Source organism: Anticarsia gemmatalis, chromosome 10 (genome assembly GCF_050436995.1).
Source record: "Anticarsia gemmatalis isolate Benzon Research Colony breed Stoneville strain chromosome 10, ilAntGemm2 primary, whole genome shotgun sequence".
NCBI classification, from domain to species: Eukaryota; Metazoa; Arthropoda; class Insecta; order Lepidoptera; family Erebidae; genus Anticarsia; species Anticarsia gemmatalis.
In genome coordinates, this window is record NC_134754.1 from 3,474,197 (window position 1) to 3,496,604 (window position 22,408).

A 22,408-nucleotide genomic window follows, 5' to 3' on the forward strand; every position below is an offset into this window, starting at 1 on the left:
ATTTCTTAGTAATAAATAGTCATTAATTATTTTTACTTGGTAAATGGCCAAAGTCGACTCATTTAATAAATTATATTTGTAGATAAAATGAAGAAGGAGAGAGGAAAGTAAAATATGATTCAAATACTCTTCATCCAGTCACCGTACTTCTTGCTTCGTATCAACAAGAACTAACCATAAAACGTCGTTTAAACTCTAAGCAAACGTCCGTAGAACTCATCTCGTTTGAAAGCAATGCACCTGATTCAGAAGTTTGACGCTCACGACTTATGTTTGTCGTAGCCACTGCTACGAGGCATAGCGGTCTGTAGCACTCGTAGCTTGGTTCTACGAGTTTTAAGTGCTTTGTTTGATTTTAAAGTGTCGCTGTTCCTGTTATATTTTACTTAGTGAAGAGAGAATTTAAACAATGAATAACTAATTACGAGCGCTAAAACCATACTTTACTTTTTGAAATATAAGTTAGTCACTGCCTCAAAATTAAAACATTTAAGAATAATCAAACTCAAAGTAATCAAACGAATCTTAGCGCGTGAAAATCACAAAACCAGTTCAAAAGTTCCTTTGAATGAAAACATTTATTTAGTTCTTACTAAAAGCAAATAATTCAGTCGTAACGCCACACTATTTACAAGTTTATTCAAAGTAGTTAAACTTTAGTAATTAAAAGTCTTTATTTCTTTTAAAAGACAAGAGACCTATGGCTTCGATTCAAAGAGCCTCTTCAGAGAAAATAAAAACTTTTTAATACTTCTCCGTAGCCTGTAGTTAATAGCTTAATAAATTGCATCGGCACCATTCAATGAAATCGCTTAAAAAACTAGTATTTAAAACTTTTCTATAAAACTGACGGTCATTTGTTTTAGCTTTTGAAATCGTTGTGAGTTTGTATTTTTGTACATCTTTTGCATCAAAAAGAAAAATTTACGAAGTTATAAATAAGATCATGAGAAAATATATAACTTCTTTCTGTAGTTACAAGAACAACATTTTCAAACTTTAAAAAATCATGTGTTATCATCAATGTTGTATTAATGAAAGTGTTAAACATTATGTCACAATAACTCTTCAGTAATAAAAACATATAGTTATTAATAAAGCTCATAATTGCTTGAAGAATCGGTAACGACTCTCAATTAAAATACTTGACGAGTTCATTTCTTACAACTCAATTCTCGACTTTATATTCAAGCGAGCTCTCAAGCGCTTAGTCGCATAATAGGTGCTATTATAATTAAACGAAGACCTTTTTACACCGCCTGAAGAATAATTAGACCCGAAACTACTAATTACGTTTTAGAGTGAATGTTTAAATGTCTTTCTGTATTTTGATAAGAACATCAGGGTAAAGGAACGGTGTAGTTATGCCTGTGTTTTTATAGGCTTGTAAAATTACCTCTTACTTTTGTAATGTAGAATAGAATTATAATGTAGTTTAATGTAGTAATTTATACAGTTTTTATAAGTAAAGGAAGCATAGTCATGAGGTCAATGAGGAGCCCGTGGCTTAGTTAACATCTGCCGCGCGGATCGATCTTTGAGGTTAAGCTACGCTTGCCGAGGTTGTTCTGTAGATGGGTGACCATCTTATATATATATCGGCTTCCTCCGTGTTACGGAAGACACGTTAAATTGTGGGTCCCGGCTGTTAATTTCGAAGATCTTTGACAGTCGTTAACAGTAGTCAGAAGCTTGAAAAGTCTGACAACTAGTCTTACCGACGGGTTTCGTGTTATAACTAGTAACTGGATTGTGGAAGTCAGATAGTCAGTCGCTCCATGAAAAACACTGGTATTCAGCTGCATCCGGTGAGACTGGAAGCCGACTCCAACGTAGTTTGAAAAGAAAGGCATTGGGCGAGATATTATGTAGTCTTCTATAAATCGAAACGAAATCGATCTAAAACAAATTATCACCCTCATTCCGAAAGACTTGGGGGTGGGTTAACTTTACAGTCATATTACAAGATTGCAAACTAAACTGATATACATAATTTAGAATTTAATTATATTTATATAGTATTGAAATTGTATCTAATAGATTTGACTCATTTATACGGCGCTTAATCAGCTTTTTTGTCACTCTATACAAAATAGGCCATTGAAAAAAATTCATTTGACATTCACAAGCATTCACGAGCTTTCACATTAACCAATCAGTAGAGTAATCTATTTTGATGAATTGCTTTTAGTGAAATACAGACTTATACACCTATTTTGTATATGAAGCCTAAAAGTCGATTAAATTGCCATTTACCCTTTACAACTCGTGTTTTAAAAGGTTTCAACTTTGCAAATTAAAAGCACTTTTCTCTACGATATTATCTTTTTTAGTTTTTATCTAAATTATCTGTTCTTTGTAAATCAAAGTCTTGTTTTCGTAATCTGTATTAGGTTTTTTTCCATTACGTAATTGCGTCGCTCCAATTCTTTGAGAGTTGTTAATTACTAAATAATGATCTTATCTGTTGCCCTTTAAGATGTATTTACACATAAATAACTTGGAATAGCCGTTTCCTGGGTAGTTATTTTAGACCTTACAGGAAAAGGTGAAACAAATCGTTTGTTAAACTAAAATCGTCCCACATAAAAAGCTGGTATTTCGAAATAGAAAGAAATACAATTACGGTAAGAAAACGCTATGAAGAGAAATGAAAGTCCGTACGTTCTTTACTCTGTTCTCGAAACTTTCCCAATACCCATTTAAACAACGTTGTGAACAAAAAGTCTAAATCTTAATAATAATTTAAAAAAAACTCATACCCATATTAGAACAATTGTTAGGTACAAGTTGTATAAGTAAGCATGTACAAAGTTATTAAAACGACGACTTCGTCAAACATAAATTTCAAGGGAAAAGGCCGAATAAATAAAGGAATAATTACAGACTAAAGGCAAACTTATTCTATTCTAAGAATCGGAAATGATTAAAGTTGATAATGCGAAAAGTAAGCCTTAGTTCCGACTTGAAATTTATTGCACAAATGAATGATGAAATTAAAGGCATCCGGACTATTTATTTAATTAACGCTGTTCCCCGAATTGAAAGTTGAAAGGAAATTCTTCCACGAATTTTGTTTCGCACTTACCTATTTCTTGATAGCTGATTTTATTGTGTAAATCAGTCTGGAGGTTAATTAGAGGAATACCTGCCGAAAAATTGAAAAATAATTATATTTTAGGGAAGACTGCACTAAAAACCATTTAAAATTAGCTTTTTAAAAAGACTGGATTCCAATTTTGTGTACCTTCTTTTGTAGGTAATATTTTTTTATGTTTCTCAAATATTTTAAATCTGTTTAGTTCCGTTCCGATGCTTTGAAGTCTTTACGTACTTAAAGATCTCATAGAACATATAGTTTGTGAGTCACGTTCCTGTATTATTCTGTTTAAGTCGCTTGTACGATAACTACATAAAATAACAGACTCATTTTACGACAATTGTATATCCTGGTACAAAACTATATACTTTTTTGTACTACAATCAATCATTATTAGATACAGTCATGACATCTATAAATCAACAAGCTATAAAGCAAAAATATCGTAATAAATGTTCCAACTGTACTGTCGACTGGTACCTGACTCTATAAAACTGTACTCCATTTAAAAACGAACTCTACGTTGTGATGAATAAAGTTTATTTCGTTTTGTATTTCTCATAGATTCTTTTTTTGTCTCGTCAGTCGGATCTAACAGTTTTCGGCTTCCCGGAATTGAAAATGTTGAAGTGAGTAAAAATATAGTCACGGTTTCGTGTTTGTGTTTTATGCAAATGGAGTTTGGCCGGGTACAGCGTGTCGGTATCAAACCCTATTGGATTTTGGACGATACCGTTCATTGACTCGCCTGTTTCAATGAAAACTAAATGGCAATTTCTATTGGCAGTTGACATGCGAAATGGCTTAAATCGATTCTACGACTCTAGAGAGCTATTTTGTATATGTTTAACTTCGCGTGTGAATATTATTCCAAGTCCAGTTATCGTCACAAAAATGTAACGAGGTTATTCTGTCCCTTTAAAAATATTAAAAGACTATATTTTATGGCACCTAGATGAGTCTCAAAATGTTTCTTCCCACGTTTTAACTCAGCGGAGTCAAAATCAGCGAACGACTTTATTAAATTTTAAATGTGTAACGTCAGAGCAGGCTCAGTATGAGGAAATGAGCTCTGTTACATTGCTTCCGACGCTTAACCAGTGTATGCATAAAGACGTCTCGTAATTCCTTTGCAATTTCGTTAGATCCTGTGTACGGAGGCGCTCGTCAACGAATATGAACGCGGTGAGGAAACGTGTTTACCTGTATTAAATATGACACTAAAATGTAAGGTAAGGTAGAGGAGTTGCTTCTTTTTTTCGTCATTTTTTAACATATACTATCAAAACTTAGCAATTAACCATTATCCAAAGAAAAAACAGCACTAAAGCTACTTTTGAACGCTTCAATCGATTCCAATGTTTCTTTTATGCATGATCCACTATTGATGCAGTCACGGAAAATATTTCACCGAAAATTTCGAGTACCGTGGATTCGACAACCAAATAATAATATTGCGTGTAGGCTTACCGAGTACAATCTACAAAATCTGTTTCAATAATAATTTTGATATTCCGCGTTGCAATAGCACTCTTACACTATAAAAGCGACTGAAAATAAACCTGAGTAAGCCGCTACACGCTTTATAGCTTTCCCGAAACAGTTAACGAATATCGTTTATTTTTTACCAGCTATCGAAACTGCTGGATCGAATTTTTCTTTTTTGTAAAATTTCATAACCCGAGGATTTTTATATGAAGCTTTTTTCGTGTACATGAATTCCATCGTACTGTAACATTATTTGAATCACATATTTAGCTGTGTAACCTATGTAGGTTACACAGCTAAATATGAAACACCACACCTATTTTTGAATATGTATTCAAAAATAGGTACAAGGAAGTTTCGTATAAATAGACTTACATCGAGAAAAAGAACACCAATGTCTCGACTATACTACAAAACGATAAAATCGCTAACATCCCTATTCTGGCTGGCGCAGCGTGTGGTAATCATAAAACTTGGCCCATTTACCCGAAGCGGTCGCTCTGTCCCCCAGCCGCATTTCCATACGTGAATACAACTTTTTTATTCCCAAAAGTAGCGGAAAAAATGTCCACGAATATTGTGAATTTGTGATTCGTTGTCAAATTGATTCGTGTGATTTCGAAAGGTAGCTTTTTGCGTACGTAATTGAAAAGCCATTTGTTCGGAATGTTCATTTTGCAATTCGTCGTTGTATTTTTAGGAGTTGAAATAGTTCGACAGCAGAGCCGGTCTATTTCCATATCCATCGCAGAACTTTTAGTGCAAAAAATATAGTGGGCAAAGTTTCCGCAAAATCCACGTTGTGTGTCAAAACGTAGCATACTGTGATCTCCTGTTGAATAGTTCGTTTGGTAGCCTCATTTTTTTGTATTGTGAACCTGATGAAAGGACGGATGTACGTATTATTACCGTTATATTACCAGGAATCGATTCTTGTCGTATTCATTATTCGTACTTGATATAGTATCTTTGGCTGTATCTGTTGTCAGGAATTATGAAAAGATTCAAATACCATACAAATCTCAATAAGGCATCAAAATGGCTCCTTACTCTTCGTCTTTCAAATGAAATACCGCTTCAATTTAGATTGTACAGTCCTCATATAGCCTTGAGTCAGTTGAGTCGAGTTTCAACAATAGTTCTGCCAATGTAGACTGTAACAACAACATCGTCACCTCATTTTATCAACTGACAAAATATTGTAGTCTTACACAGAGACTCTACCCACTCCTTTGACACAATCTCTCAGGCACTTCAACTCCCACACGTCAAACAAAATGCACAAGACGTGTTTTTCACTTAAATGTGATTTCCATCGCTACTTGTAACTGAAAGCAAATTAAGTGCGACAGCTTTGAGGCGTCCCACACAAGTAATGTTACCTACAAAAGACTTGAGCATTTTTATTACTAGAGGGAGTGATACGGGTCTGAGATATTCGGAAATGAATTTTACCTCCTTATTTTAAATACACGTAGAGGAATAAATACACATATTCAACGAAAATAAACGTAGTTTTTAAATGGGCAAAAGCAATCGTTTGGCGTTGGCGATACTTTGTTATAAGAGTTTTTTACTCATCGGGGGTATTTCTCTTGTAAGATTCACTGAATTATGTGTCAAATATTACAAGCGCATACTTATAACCGGCTGGAGTTTATGGTACCTCAGAGACACGAAAATGTGCAAAAACTTTGTGCTGAAACCAAGCCCAACAAAATGTATAAACGTATATACCTAATAGCCAAATCTTTCATTAAAACGCAATCAAAAATTTACGCTTCTAATAAATAACTTAAATTATCTTGAAACGCTAATAAAACATGCATCTAGTAAGCATTTACTTTATATTTAACGTGTGTTAGTTTAAAACTAATACTCGTACTCACATAAAATATGCTCACGAAACTTCAGCAGTTTGGGTTAGATAAAAGACATTTTCGTAGCTCGAAGTTCGCTAAGAATTTGCGAGATAAATCTAGTAGGTAACAGTTTAATAGGGTGTGAGAGCTAAGACATTGACCTAATAAGAAAATGGGTGTCGACACTACTCGTAGCGAAGTGACGCGCTGCCTCTGATAAGATTACACTGGGAATGTTCTAGGACTTATAGATTTTAGACGACGTCTTAAGGTTTTGTTGCAGTGGAGTGCATGTGCATTTATATCCAGTTGACTGAGTTTAAGAATGGATTTGTTCGTGATGTTTTACTTGTGAATAGGGCTGACGGTTATTCTTTTTTATGTATTCATACAGTCGTTGAATTAGTTGCTGTATTTTTTTTCTATAATGCATAATTTGGTTATTTAACCTCAGCTACTACATGGATCTCTTTTTAAGATGTTTTCCATACGAGTTGATCTTAAATTCTATATTATAAATAATGTGGTTTATCTACTGAGTTATGCCGACGGGATACCAAGGTACTTCCAAAAAACCCAATATGGGAATTAAAATAATTCATAAACAATGAGTAGAATTAAAATAGAAAAGTTATAACATAATACCAAGAATTTTAATTGAATATTGTTCCCAATACGCACTGAACTAGCTTTTGTAATGCAAAGCGAGTTAATCCCAAGTTGTTCCGCTAAACTTTGACTTTCCTTGATATTTGATGAATTGTTGATTAACCGAGTAATTTCGTTGTTCTGCAGATATAATCAAATTGTTGCTACGTTAACTAAACAAGATCAAAATACGGTCTACATCTTCTTGGAATAAATATATTGACTTACCTGCCACTAATGCAACAACTTTGGATTATATTGTACTAGCTGACCCGCGCAACTTCGCTTGCGTCACATAAGAGAGAATGGGTCAGAATTTTCCATGTTTTTGTAACACTTTTTACTGTTACCTACTCTGCTCCTATTGGTCGTAGCGTGATGATATAAAATATGCTTTTTTTTCACGAAATATATTCTCAAAATTATTTATGTCTCTTAGTATAACGAAGTCGCGCTAAGGCATATCCGCCATTAAAACAGTTGCCATGGCAACGGAATTTTGTTAATGCAATGTCATTATAATATTGATTTTTCGCGACTTCGTTGAATTTTCTGAATTTTCCCGGGAAATGCGTCATTTTCCCGGGGTAAAAAGTAGCCTATGTCCTTTCTCGGGTATCAAAATATCTTCATACGAAATTTCATGCAAATTGGTAGTTTAGACGTGATTGAGTAGCAGACAGACAGACAGACAGACAGATAGATAGACAGACAGACAGACAGAGTTACTTTCGTATTTATAATATTATAGTATAGTATGGATTAAAATTCAAACTTTAAACATCGCAGCAAATTGACGGTGATATTGTTATAAACCTCTAAAGGTTTGTTGCTTAAAAAGTTGAAAATCGTTATTAAGCATCTGTTCCTGATTTCGGAATCTACAGTTTCTACAATACCTCTATTTACAGTTTCAATAACTTTACAATCAAATTGTTCATACCTACATCTAGAAAGTTTTAAAAGCAAACATGAAGAAAATCCACACGATATTTTAATTTCCTTATAACGTTAATCTGAAAGTAATATCGCAATACCAACGTCGTTATGACTGTTCATTTTCCATTTGCACAGGTAAATTCCTCGCCGCCTATTCCTAGGCGTGATGGAATTTCGATAACCTCCGGCAATGGCGGCGACGTTCCGATGCAAAAATTGACGTGCCTCACGTAACTTCCCTCAGGTATTATACACCATCCAAGTACGTAATGGCTAAGATGCTGAAGAAAAATTTGGTAGAAGGTCGTTGACTTGTATTCCGGTCTTGTTCTGATGTCTAATAAGTGGAAATGAAGGGGAACTATGTTGATATCGAACTTGCATGCGACAAATACTTGTTTATAAATTGATGAACCTATAAGGCCAGTATTTGGAATGTTTCTTGACTCTTCAATAGAGGAAAAATAAAATTGAAATAGAATATAAAAAAATACAAAAGTTAAAATTTCATGCTCTAAAAATTGCATTCAACATTAAGTACTAAACCTACCAAACGAAATGGAAATCCATTATATTTTTTTACTACGAGTAAACCTGGCAGTCGAGAAAATTACCTGAAAATATTAACCCGCATGCTCTTCCGAGTCTGAAAAAAAGTAAAATGTAAACAGCGCATTTTCATTTCCATCCTCCATTAGAAAACCTTCACACCAAAAACGAAACAAGGGAAAACACGGCTCGGGGAGCTGCTAACAAAAGTTACGTGCTCTAAAATCCTCAGATATAAAAAGTATATTACCGAAACGAAAGGGCCAGTCTCAGGTGAGATGATCCACTTTTTACCTTCATTAATTAGGGAAAGCAAAAAGAGGTAATTAACGGTTCTGTTCACATTCTCCGGAACTTTTTAGGCGATTTCTTTGAATTAAATATACTTCGATTAGAATTGGAATTGTCTTGATCATTGTCTTCCTATTTTTATATGCGGATACTTGTAAGATATCGCAGTGGAATATTTTCTTAACTCGCTTGAGAATACAGAAACTCTATTTATATCCACCGAATGTTAAGATTGCATGTGTATACTATATACAACAACTTTGCGACGATATTTTAGCTATCGGCAACCTGCCACTTGCAAATGACATTTATAACCTAATCTCTCCGTGAGTTAAATATATCCAGATTATGTGAGTGGTAGATTTAGATATTTATTTTCTTACAGATAAGTTAGTTTTTATTTTATTTATTTAGAAAATTTTATGTTTAGGCAGTACAGTTTGAAATCCGCTGACAAACATTCTACCTGACAACGTGTAAATGGTAGAGGATTTCTCAATCCAATACAATGTGGTGCAGATGAAAAATGAAACAGCAAACTCCTTTTGTGGTTTCGACTAAAATGTATGACAAAATATTTTGTGACACGTGTTTTGAAATTGTAAAGGGAATATAGATAGAAATATGATTTTTACCAAACAGGCTACAATGGAATCTAAATTTTATTTTGTATCAATACTTATAGCACTATAATATAGACGAATTGGGTGCTATAATACAAGGTGTTTGTAAGTCAAAATGCTAAATATACCTATTAATTCTGACATAGCAATCTATGCTATACAAAAAAGTTTATGATATTGGTAGGTATTTCCGGAATGTCGTCGACATAAATCTAAAATATGAAAGCGGTCGAAAAAGATCGTCTTTTTATCAATTGAATGTCATTCGACTTGTCTTTTTACTCATAATGAGGTTTCTTTAATAATTTTCCTGCTTCGAGCCTCGTTTGAACATTATAAATAAGTCAAAGTCTTCGCTCAAAGCTTTTTGATATTTTTGACTAAGACTTCACTGACAGAACTGGTTTATAGCTGTATATTTATTACATCAAAAATATCTAGATAAGATGAAAGCAAAAACCCGTGGTTCAATCCCAGCGACACCAATTGTATTCTTAGATCCGGGAAGGATATTGGCTTTTCTATTTTAGTTTATATCACTGGTCTTAGACCGCTCCGGAAGACTTGCAGATCCCTCCGCCGTTTACTGTCTCTGCTAGACTCTGGCCGTAAAAAACAATCTTATACCTACTCATTCAAAGCAAGAAAAAATATTTGTAACATAAAAATAACTTTAAAAGTGCTATTTTAAATAGAGGTTACATATTTAGCCTCTTGTTCCGACGATAATTGATTTTTCAACTTTTAAGGGCAAAGTGTAAAGTCGTCCGACTTTCTAAACTGAAGGACGTTCGAAGACAAAAAAAAACACGCAGAGACTTTGAAGTTCCATCGATAAGGACCTTGATGCTTTAGCTACGATTATTTCTAAGAATTTGTTACAAATTGTCACAAGTTTACTATCATCGTTTCAGAGAATTGTGTAAGTGATCGCTAAAGGACAGTTTGTCAAACTAGGTTAATAGTTGGGACACATGTTATTACATTCTTTGGTTATTGGTATTCCTGTTCTTCGAGGCTCTTGAAACTGAACCATAGGGTGAGCAACTAATAAGATATTCTAAAAAATACACTATACCTACGAAAACATAAAGACTACATAAAAACGATTTATTATATTATATGGTATCTCCTTCTGTAGCGAACACCTGTTGTGACTGTAGTCAGTAGAGTGTAATTACAGTCGTTATCCTCTGTTGAAAGTATCTAATAACAAAAGTTCATGAAGAGATTTGCTAATATTTTGTAAGGCTAACATAAAAAAATCCTTTTCTCTAACACTGTTTTAAAGGTATTTGATTCACAAAGTTAACGATTAAATATGACGTAAGTAAACACTTTATAAAATAGTTATTTTTATAGCCGTGTAGACGCATGATGAATATTATTGATGATAAACTTAGATAATAATAAATATGTGCTTGGTATAAATATGTTTCGGCTCATATAATAATTACAGTATGTTGCACAGTTGTGATATAGCTTATCTGCAGAGGCCTTTATTATTTCTTTCTTATAGACATTATTATCTTACTTTACTTGTAAAGCTTATTCCTTCCTTTACGTAGCCGCGTAGGAATGAAACAATAACATTGTTCACTGTTGTTTCTTGTTTGACAAACGGGATCTTTGTGTCATGACACAGTGTGCGTAGTGTGGTTTACCCTTTTAATATTTTATTAGAACGCTCTAGAACTTATTGTTATATGACTTTAGTACGTGTATGAACTATCTTCTTTAGTTTTTAATAAATATCAGCTGCTGCTGTGAGGCGATTCCGTATGAAATTATTGAGTACTGAACCGTTGAGAATTTTTATTTAATATGTATGCAAAACCCTAATTAATACTTTAAAATGATTAAAAACACATTTTTTTATAACTTATTTTCGAGATACTCAATTGTACTTGTACCCAACGATATAATAGTATTTAAACGACAGTTAAATTGTGCATAGTTCTGCATTTGCTCGCTAGATGTCGCTGATTGGCTTCTAAATATTGGCCGTATAAAACAGCCATAATCGAAGGCTCTCTAATATATTACTGTAATAAATAACAGGCAGAAATACGATGTCATAGGATGCCATATTATTGTTTAAATAAATCATCAACAGATTTTGGGTCAAGCACTTTTGGCGCCAAAACGACCAGAACGAATATATTCGGCCATAACTTTTTTAATATGCACCCTCGTCTTGTATGAGTTATCATACATTAATTTGTCCAAATAGTTTTATTTATGAGAGTTTTTCTTCTTTATAGGTTAGTGGTCAATCTTGAGTCGATTATGATGAGCATCAATCAGTTCCTTTGCTGTTCCTTTATCAGTAAACATCAACTTAAATCAGTTTTAAGAAGTATGTCTGCTGGTTGTTAAACTTTAAACTACTTTAAGGGCTAAAGATTTTAATTGGTATAATATATTTCGTTTGGAGACGCTTCTGCTAAAAAATCATGGCATTAACTACTTGAAAGCAATAGATTTACTTACTACATAGAATAAAGGCGCCTTTTATTTGTAGACCTTCGTGTCCGCTTATCGATCGTCAAGTGCAAATGACCGTTAATGTCTACTGAGAATCCCTTGTTAATAATTATTCATTCATAAAGTGTTATAAAACACGAATTATGTCTTTTTGAAAAATAAAAGAAACATCTGCATTATAATTATTACATTATAATAAATGTAAATCACATTTAAAATACATACATAATATCAAGCCTGTTATATCCGGGTGTATGCCTACACCTTCGGGCAGAAGTGTGTAAAAAACCCACGTCTCACCATTAACTATATAAGTCCCATGTAATTATAATAGGAGCCAGCCTATTGCCATATACCGGGCAAGCAAAACTGCGGGCTGCTATTTAGAAACATTCTAATTTGATCAGAAAAGACCTGCTTGTTTTGAATACGATCCTACTTATCCTATGCTTTTTCATTTCTAGTGAAAAAAACTAAGCGCAAGCTCTATATGTATAAACAATGGTTTTAGGTGCAATAGAAATATAAAAGAGTTCCAGCATAGAGAATACATAGAACAAAATCGCATTCAAATGAATTTAGAGAATAGAAAATTAAATAAAATTCGCACGAATTTGTTTGAAATCCATTTACACGTGAATAAAAGTATTCCTCGGAATATAGCTATTGTTCTGTTCACTTTATTTAAATTGAGTTAGTAATTAGAAACAGTCTGACTAGACTAACCCTGTTATTCTAATTTATGGATAATATTAGACAAACTGGTATTCAGATTATACTGGTTTGAGTTATCTACTGAGAAATTCGAAGCAGAGTATACCTACATTTAGAAATTACAAAAACAAAAGCTACGAATTGTTAGAGATAATCAGTTTAAAAGCGTAACGCTTGAAGTTATACTTTGATGTTTAAATATTTTATTTAGCAAACTTTTTTGTAACTTTTTCGTTCGTCGCTCTATGTAAAATACTGGTATTCAGCTGCATCCGGTGGGACTGGAAGTCGACTCCAATATATGTATATGTATAAGGCTAGGCTGATATATTTAGCAAACTTTTTAAAACAATAAACATACATTTAATTACGTAGATAACAGTCACAGAAATCGTTAAATCATGATATAAACACATAAGAATCCAGCAAAATTTTACCTACCTATACTTAATATAAAATTAGTTTTTTCCTCTAATGTTGGCTAAAGTCACAGCCACCTGGCTGCTGTCAAGCAAACTAGGATGATAAATAATGCATGACCGCGATATTTATTGAAAAGAAAGTAATAAAGTATATCTATAAGATACTACTTTAGAATTTAAAGTATGAATAAGTGCTTTAACCTATTAAGGGCCATTTATAGAAGTAATTAATAAATTTTGGATTACCTATCCAATAGATAATATTTATATATATGGCAGCAAATGAATGAATGATATGTCCGAATTCCACATGATAAGGAAGTCGATGCTATTTACATTGCAAAAATTAAGTAGCGATAAATAAGTAATTATAATTCTCTAATTAGGCCGTTGACGACTTTCAGATACTTATAATATTTTAATGCAACGCGATTGAAAATTAAATTCAATCGCGTTTAAGACCCGTTGCATTATAATATTATGTGTTATAGTCGCGAGAGTTTAAAAAAGTCTTTCAGATAGATACAAATGATGTTAACTGTCAGTTTCATACGTAGCTGACGAAACGGGACCTCGATACTGTATTCATGAGAAAAGCTACTGACCGTTACTGTTCAGACCTGCCGATACTCATTGACTTTGAAAAGGATTTTCAACTGTGCCATAAGGAATAGTTCTTTAAAATATAGTATAGTTTTTAGAATATAATATAGTTTCATTGTCACTGCTTATTTATATGATTTGTCAAAAGCGGTGAAACTTTTAGGGTATACTCTAGTCACTTTACGTTTACTGCATACTCATTAGGTATATCCATCTTGGACACCAACGATCCAACTCGATCAGTCTTATTATAATGAAGCAAAAACCCTGAGTTAATCAATCGAAGTGGAATATTTAACATCATCATTTAATTCTAAGTCACAAAAGCAGTCGGTAAGTAAGATATAAAAACGAAGTTACAGGCTGTGAAGAAATAAATAAACAAAACCAAAGTAATTTAGCAGGAAATTGTCATAGTTCCGCAATTCCTTCTCACTTGTGATGTTGTTACCTTCCAAAGATCCTTTTCCTTTCACGAATACTCTGTAAAGGGTCAGTACTTATCGTAAAACGTACCAACTTAGACCTTACTTACTATTCCATTGTTAACTTGAAAGGTCTTTCGGGATTTCATGCCTGAATAGTTAGCTCTTTAAAAACTATTTATTCAACGCTTTCAATTGATTAGCAGTAAAAAAAAATCATTCATAGACCTTCATTGCTTGATATTAAAAAACGCGATCGTGAATGGCGTCTCCAAACTTTATTTTAAGGTCAGCAAATTACAATTTGTCTATTCTAGATCATTAATAGCTACTGCTATGAAGAACTCTATAATAATACATAAGTACTTAATGTTTATTACATTAGCTTCTTTGCCAGGTTTCAAACAATTTTCTCATTGAGGCGACCACTAAATTTCTAACTCACCAGTTGCTCCTTTCTTAACAGCTAACTTTAGCCTATTTTCTTGTAAACACACTTAATATTCAAGGAAAACTTGGTAACCTCAAAACATCAAACATTTAAGACTTAAATATCAAATGTTTCCAAGAACAAGCCGCCTTAAGATTGAGAAAATAAAATTGACCTACTTAGGAAAGCCAAAATGTCTACGTTATTGGACACAGAGAATTTTTACACATTCAATCCCTGTTGGAAGGTTCGTTTGATGTGTCGATGGCTTACATACACAGAAACTTTGCTCGTTTCCTTCTAAAAGGCGCCTTACTCATCTACTTGATTTTTTCTCTCTTAATTTATTTGGATTCTTTATTTGAGTTTTATTCCTCACACCGAAATGTGAAGTAGGTTTAATGTGTATCGTATGGCGTTACTGTCAAAAATCTACTAAATTATAAAATTGTAAGTGTGTAATTCTGAGTTTTGGTCAGCCTGTTAATATATTATTATAAAAACAGTTTTTTTAGGTACTTACCCTATTTGGAACTAATAAATATACAGATTATAGAATACGCATATTTAGTCACAATGATTATCGAAAAGTTTATTTAATAGACGACACCTCACACACTAGGAAGACAATCAACTGCTGGCTATCCAGCATATTATTATAGGTACAATAAAGTCTATAATAGTATCTTATATTAGATCATACTACTCTTAAAAAGGAGGTACTTTGTATTTTAATGAAAACCTCCAAGCTAAAAACTCCATTGAAAGTTTTGTCTAAGTGAAAATCTTTTTAACGCACCATTATTTTTGGCGCTGAAAATAGGCGTTGTTTTCTTAAAACAAGCCCTCCGAAACTTATTTTTTGAGCGAGTGCCTTAGGGTATGCAGAAAATCTGGACTTGTAAATTCAAAATGACTACCTAAAATCTTTTCAGGTTCATTTTACTATCTACGATAGGAAACAACTATTAGGAAAGAATAATATATTTTTTCTAAATATTTCATGTTCCATAACAACTTATTAAATGGCTGAAACACACAAATCATTACATAACTCCACCAAAATAAATTACTTAGGCACATACAATTTATAGACTAAATTACGCACAGATACTACCTAATACTATTCTTGTCTAAAGAAAATTGAATGTTCCATATTCACCAGTACTACAAGAATATATCGAAAGGAAATATAACCTTAACAAAACATTATTAGGGACAGTCAATATAGGAGAAATACATATATAAAAACATTCTGCCGTCGGCGAGCAAGGTAAATAGAACGAATTTCTACGAAGAAACTTCGGCCGGGCATCCCTCAATCTTTTCCTACAATACACAAATAAGTAAACAAAAGTACACAGGCTTGTTTGGTCGGTCTGTCGGATTAGCTTTACGTATTGTTAAAAATGGAGCCCAAAATCAGGTTGGATTTCTATTTCGGATTTCTATTAGTACGAGATCCGACCGCGTGATTTATACGTTCACCTGTTTGATTGATGAAATATAATTTTTATCGATATTTATAACTAAACCAATGCAGATCCGCAAAGGTGGCCATCCAAATTTGGCCGCAATTAATTTTAATTAAAATGTAATTAATTATTTAAAGTTGAACAATTACGTTCACTTGTTATTGTTAAAAAATATATTTCATTAGAAAGAAATATACCTGAGATACCGAGAAAGGTCAAGGTGCCATCCCTCACTTGGCCGCAACCTAATGTCAGCCAGGTGTAAACAGGTATAATTTCGTTAAATATATATACGTTCATAATGTATTATCATGTTATACATACCAAATTGAAGATTAATTCTTTCCCTACATGATGAGATATAGGTGCCTATGCAAAAATGCCCGCAAATAGTGACTGCCAACGATTAAAGATAAATAAAAGCGAGAGAAACTTAAGATAAACACCGCATGTCGAATAAAGATAGAGCATGCCAGCTGCTTGTCGTTTTCATGCTACTGCGCATGCGTCCATAGATAAGACTAAATACCGAACTGAATATTGCAATCACGTGTTTTTGACAGTCTTATGCGCCACGTTGTGTTTTTTCAAGTCCAAAATTATAAAACTTTGTTAATATTAATATTGATATATTTCATTCTTAACGTTATTAAAACGTAAGAATAAAATGAAGAAGTGTTTTTTGTTGTGTTACGAAAAGACTACAAAACTGAACTTCGACAAATTCTTGTACGACACTACTCTACTCCGACAAAATGGCACTCCGATGCGTTTTAATTTAGACAATACTAGAGTTCGATATATGTACCTAGTCTCAGACACTATTGTACACCGACAAACCGTTTCTTCGACATAACTTAAATAAGAAACAATGCGACTTCGACGACATACTCCTTCGACAATAATGCTAGGTCGATAGCAGTTAACTTCGAAGTACTCTTCTCAGAAATGGTGTGCTTCGACAATATCGTAAATCGACGTGACACATCTAAGCCACCAATGTATATTAAATTTAAAAAAAAATGTATTTTAATGAACTATTTTTACAGCATATTATTTTTGAGCAGTGATAGCCGAACGGTATATAAGTTGACACCTCCCACGCTAGTGGTCGCATGTATGTATGTATGTATGTATTTTGTATGAAGGCATCGCCTACATTATGTTCATTAAAAATAAATAAGATTTATCTTCACCGTTTCACCGTTGGAGCATGTGATAATTATTTCTAATACACACATAACTTCGAAAAGTCATTGGTGTGTTGCCTCGGATTCGAACCTTCGTCAACTTATATACCACTCGGCTATCACTATATACATTGGTGGCTTAGATGTGTCACGTCGATTTACGATATTGTCGAAGCACACCATTTCTGAGAAGAGTACTTCGAAGTTAACTGCTATCGACCTAGCATTATTGTCGAAGGAGTATGTCGTCGAAGTCGCATTGTTTCTTATTTAAGTTATGTCGAAGAAACGGTTTGTCGGTGTACAATAGTGTCTGAGACTAGGTACATATATCGAACTCTAGTATTGTCTAAATTAAAACGCATCGGAGTGCCATTTTGTCGGAGTAGAGTAGTGTCGTACAAGAATTTGTCGAAGTTCAGTTTTGTAGTCTTTTCGTAACACAACAAAAAACACTTCTTCATTTTATTCTTACGTTTTAATAACGTTAAGAATGAAATATATCAATATTAATATTAACAAAGTTTTATAATTTTGGACTTGAAAAAACACAACGTGGCGCATAAGACTGTCAAAAACACGTGATTGCAATATTCAGTTCGGTATTTAGTCTTATCTATGGACGCATGCGCAGTAGCATGAAAACGACAAGCAGCTGGCATGCTCTATCTTTATTCGACATGCGGTGTTTATCTTAAGTTTCTCTCGCTTTTATTTATCTTTAATCGTTGGCAGTCACTATTTGCGGGCATTTTTGCATAGGCACCTATATCTCATCATGTAGGGAAAGAATTAATCTTCAATTTGGTATGTATAACATGATAATACATTATGAACGTATATATATTTAACGAAATTATACCTGTTTACACCTGGCTGACATTAGGTTGCGGCCAAGTGAGGGATGGCACCTTGACCTTTCTCGGTATCTCAGGTATATTTCTTTCTAATGAAATATATTTTTTAACAATAACAAGTGAACGTAATTGTTCAACTTTAAATAATTAATTACATTTTAATTAAAATTAATTGCGGCCAAATTTGGATGGCCACCTTTGCGGATCTGCATTGGTTTAGTTATAAATATCGATAAAAATTATATTTCATCAATCAAACAGGTGAACGTATAAATCACGCGGTCGGATCTTAGACTATATGTGAGTACAAGTATTTTTAGCTGTTTATTCAGTTTGAAAATACACTTCTAGAAATAAATCTAGAGCTGCGTTGTTGTAGACTCTAAAAATGCAAGGGAAAACAGAAAAATTGGCTTGGTTAGCAGTTTTTTTGTTAAATAATGAAATGAAAAATCGAATATCCAATAATACATAAAAGTATCCCGTTTTCCGTGGTGATCTTACCATTGCCACCATGTTATAATCACGGTTTCCAGACGTACTTACCATTATTGTTATGTTTCTAATATACTATAGTGTCAATAACTCTTTTTAACGGACCCAAATTTTCATAATCACAAATGGAAATAGCCTTTATCTAGTTTTCGTAGAACCTAGTCCCCTGCACTAAGTACTAAAGTCTATCAGTATTATCAACGGTAACACCACATCTATTCGGACTAAGCCTAGCTTTTGATTAATTAAACCGCTACACTACCGAGAAATTCACTTCTATTGTACCTCCAACCGTGACAATTCTAAGGCGATTCCATGAATTATTTAAACGCAGGTGGTTTACTTTCAATTGCGTGAAATGTGAACCTTTTTCGTCATATTGCGACAGTATCATGTGCCCTTCTGTACCATATGATCATTAATTCTATGGATTTCACGTAATTAATTTTATGTGTATTATAAAAGAACACTTAATTTTAATTAAAGCTATTGGCCGACTAATTACTTTCTAACTGTATGTACTGTACGAACTATCTGTACAAATGAAAGAAACAAATATGTTTTTGGAAATACTTAGAATTGATGATTCAGTTCGAACAAGGTTTGAATTATTAGGTAAAGGCTTAATTGTCTATGCGCTGATTGCAATAATATATTAACGGATTTATTTTAGTATACAGTTGAATCGCAATATAGTTAGAAAGACATAGTATCGTAAGTATTAACTGTAAAAATAAATTAAATCTCAAAATATATACGAAGACCTTCTAGTCTATTTTGAATAAAATATATTTTGAACCGCACTTACAGCCGAATCGAGCGTAAGAGATAAGTATAAAACATAGGACTCAATAAATTTTAATACACAGAAATTGTTCACTGAAATAATCTAATGAGTACCTACATGGCCTATTTAATTTTAAGCTAAAATTAACTATTGATATGTTCGAACCCGATGGCATTTTTGCCAGGCCATTAATTGGCGTTCAACGTTTTAAACAGCTCTATAAAGGATCTATGAACTGATATATTTAACTTTGATACTAAATGACTTACATTTTTTTTAGTAAGTTTTTAAATACACCGTAGTAGGTAATATCAAATAAAACGAGAGGTGTTCTAAACTCAGATGCGGAAGAGGCTTGCAGCAACACACGCATAACTAACTGTTGAAAAACGTCACTTCATACGAAGCTCGTGAATTTCAATGTGTAATTCACTTAGCGTCGTCGCTCTTCGCCACGCCGCACGGTGGATCGAAAATCGGCTGTAGAAGACATAGGATCTCGATGTCGTGAATGTTATTTTTTTCGCTGGAAATGACTTCTGCTGATCATTACTATTATAAAAAATGACATATGAAGTAATTGTATGCACAAATGGAAGAGTTATAATTTTTTTAAGAAAAATTTGTATGGAGCTGACATGAAAAATGAGAATATCTCTGGAATCGCAAGGTTGGCCGTTATATCCTCGCACACTGATATAGTACTATTTATTTGTGAATTTTTGACATACTTTATATCGCGGCATCACTTGCGATTTTTTTTCTAAAAATCGTCAAAATTTTCAAAAAAAAATTTTTGTTTATGATACATTTTAATGCTTAAATGCGACTATAATAAGTGTAATTTACTATATTTTTTATGCTTAGACCAAAACATTCTAAGAAATCACACAATCGTATTACTCCTCCTCGAATGGTGCTCTCTGAACCTCGTATAATCTTTGTTTCGGGCCTCTGAAGCTTCTTCCGAAAGACTTCCAAATGGTACAATAGCATTAACTGCAATTATGTCCCCTCGGTTAATCAACAATTTGTGGACGGTTGAAGACATGCAGTAGGTACCCATCGTACAATTCCAAGTATTTTTCAGCGGTTGTTCTAGCGTATTCTTTAAATTTCTGCACGTATTTAAACTCTCCAGATGTGATAGCTCTCAGAATCACAGCAAATCTGCGAATTACGTTTATGACCGGTTTGGTTCCATTAAAGTTGATAGCTGACTGTGATACCGTACGGGTGAATCCAAAACCCTGCTCACCGCCTCTGTATTGCCTTCCAGCCTAGTTTAGTTTTGCGAAATAATCCAAAGAAGTTGTCATAAATGAAAAAACTGCAGTGGATGACAAAATTGAAGCTCTCGTTCCCTCACAATGTCGAAGACATGAAATTAATCGACCAAAAACTCATCCAAGATCGATCAAAGGTTGAGATCATCTTTGAATCAATCTTGGATGAGCTTTTTTCTTGGATGCAATAACTCTTGATGGCCTTCTCCTCTTGCAGACCACTTTTTAAAGTCGAGACGAAGCGCTATGTGTAGAAGACATTTCATCACATTAATGCGGGCACGAAGTGATGTTTATCCGAACACGCCAGAAGAAACGGTTTTTGACGCAATGGCATCTAAGTCATCTAACTTATTCATTTATGTGGGCTTAGCCAAACACAGGTAGCAGGCCGCATTTGACTTCGCTTCAGACAGATATGTACAAAGGAGATCATCCACGCTCCATACATTTTTGGGCCTTTTTTCAAAGTGCCGGCCAACAAAAAAAAGTGGCATGTATCGATAGAGCTAGCCATTTGAAGCAATAGTTAGTATGGCACGAAACCGGTAGGATCGCTTTGAACCGAGTTATACAGGTTTGAAGATTCATAATATTCAAACATTTATTCATTTCTGAAAGTACTGTGAAACATAAAATAATGATTGATTTTGCTAGAATTAACTATATAAAGCAAACGACCACCCTGAAGTTGATTTAAGGTCGTAAGCACACGTATCAACTCGGAAACGGGTCGTCACTGTATCAACTCGAGCTCATCAGTATTATTTGTATGTAATTCCCTATTGTAACACACTTATCGGAATCGTTATGTGATCGCCCCGGCTCACGACGATGGGAGTGGTGCGTATGCGCATTATGCATACACCAGCACCCAGGGTGGAGTGCGGGACTATGTGCAAATTCCGATAGAAGGGCGGGCATACCTTCTAAACCGCAACATGTGTCCTCATAACAAGGGCCCTCATCACAAATGGTGCCCGAAGCACAAAATATTGTTCTACATGCCGATGAGTCGGACATAACAACCCAACGGCAACACTCTAGATGACCTCTTACCTAGACGATGGTTTGATAGTTGCACACAATCGAGGGTGCGGCCCCTTGGGTTCGCTAAGGGAGGATGCGCTGACCTTGCGCTAGTCGCCAGTGACCAGTCCAGTGGCGAAGCATTGAGGCGCCGGGGGAATCAAACTCGCACCTAAGTTGTTGGAACTAGGTTGTAGGAACTAAAATAGTTGGAACTGTACGATGGGTACTGCATGTCATCAACAGTCCACAAATTGTTGATAAACGGAGTAAATGCTATTGTACCATTTGGAAGTCTTTCGGAAGAAGCTTCAGAGGCCCGAAACAAAGATTATACGAGGTTCAGAGAGCACCATTCGAGGAGGAGTAATACGATTGTGTAATTTCTTAGAATGTTTTGGTCTAAGCATAAAAAATATTGTAAATTACACTTATTATAGTCGCATTTAAGCATTAAAATGTATCATAAACAAAAATTTTTTTTTGAAAATTTTGCCGATTTTTAGAAAAAAAATCGCAAGTGATGCCGCGATATAAAGTATGTCAAAAATTCACAAATAAATAGTACTATATCAGTGTGCGAGGATATAACGGCCAACCTTGCGATTCCAGAGATATTCTCATTTTTCATGTCAGCTCCATACAAAATTTTCTTAAAAAAATTATAACTCTTCCATTTGTGCATACAATTACTTCATATGTCATTTT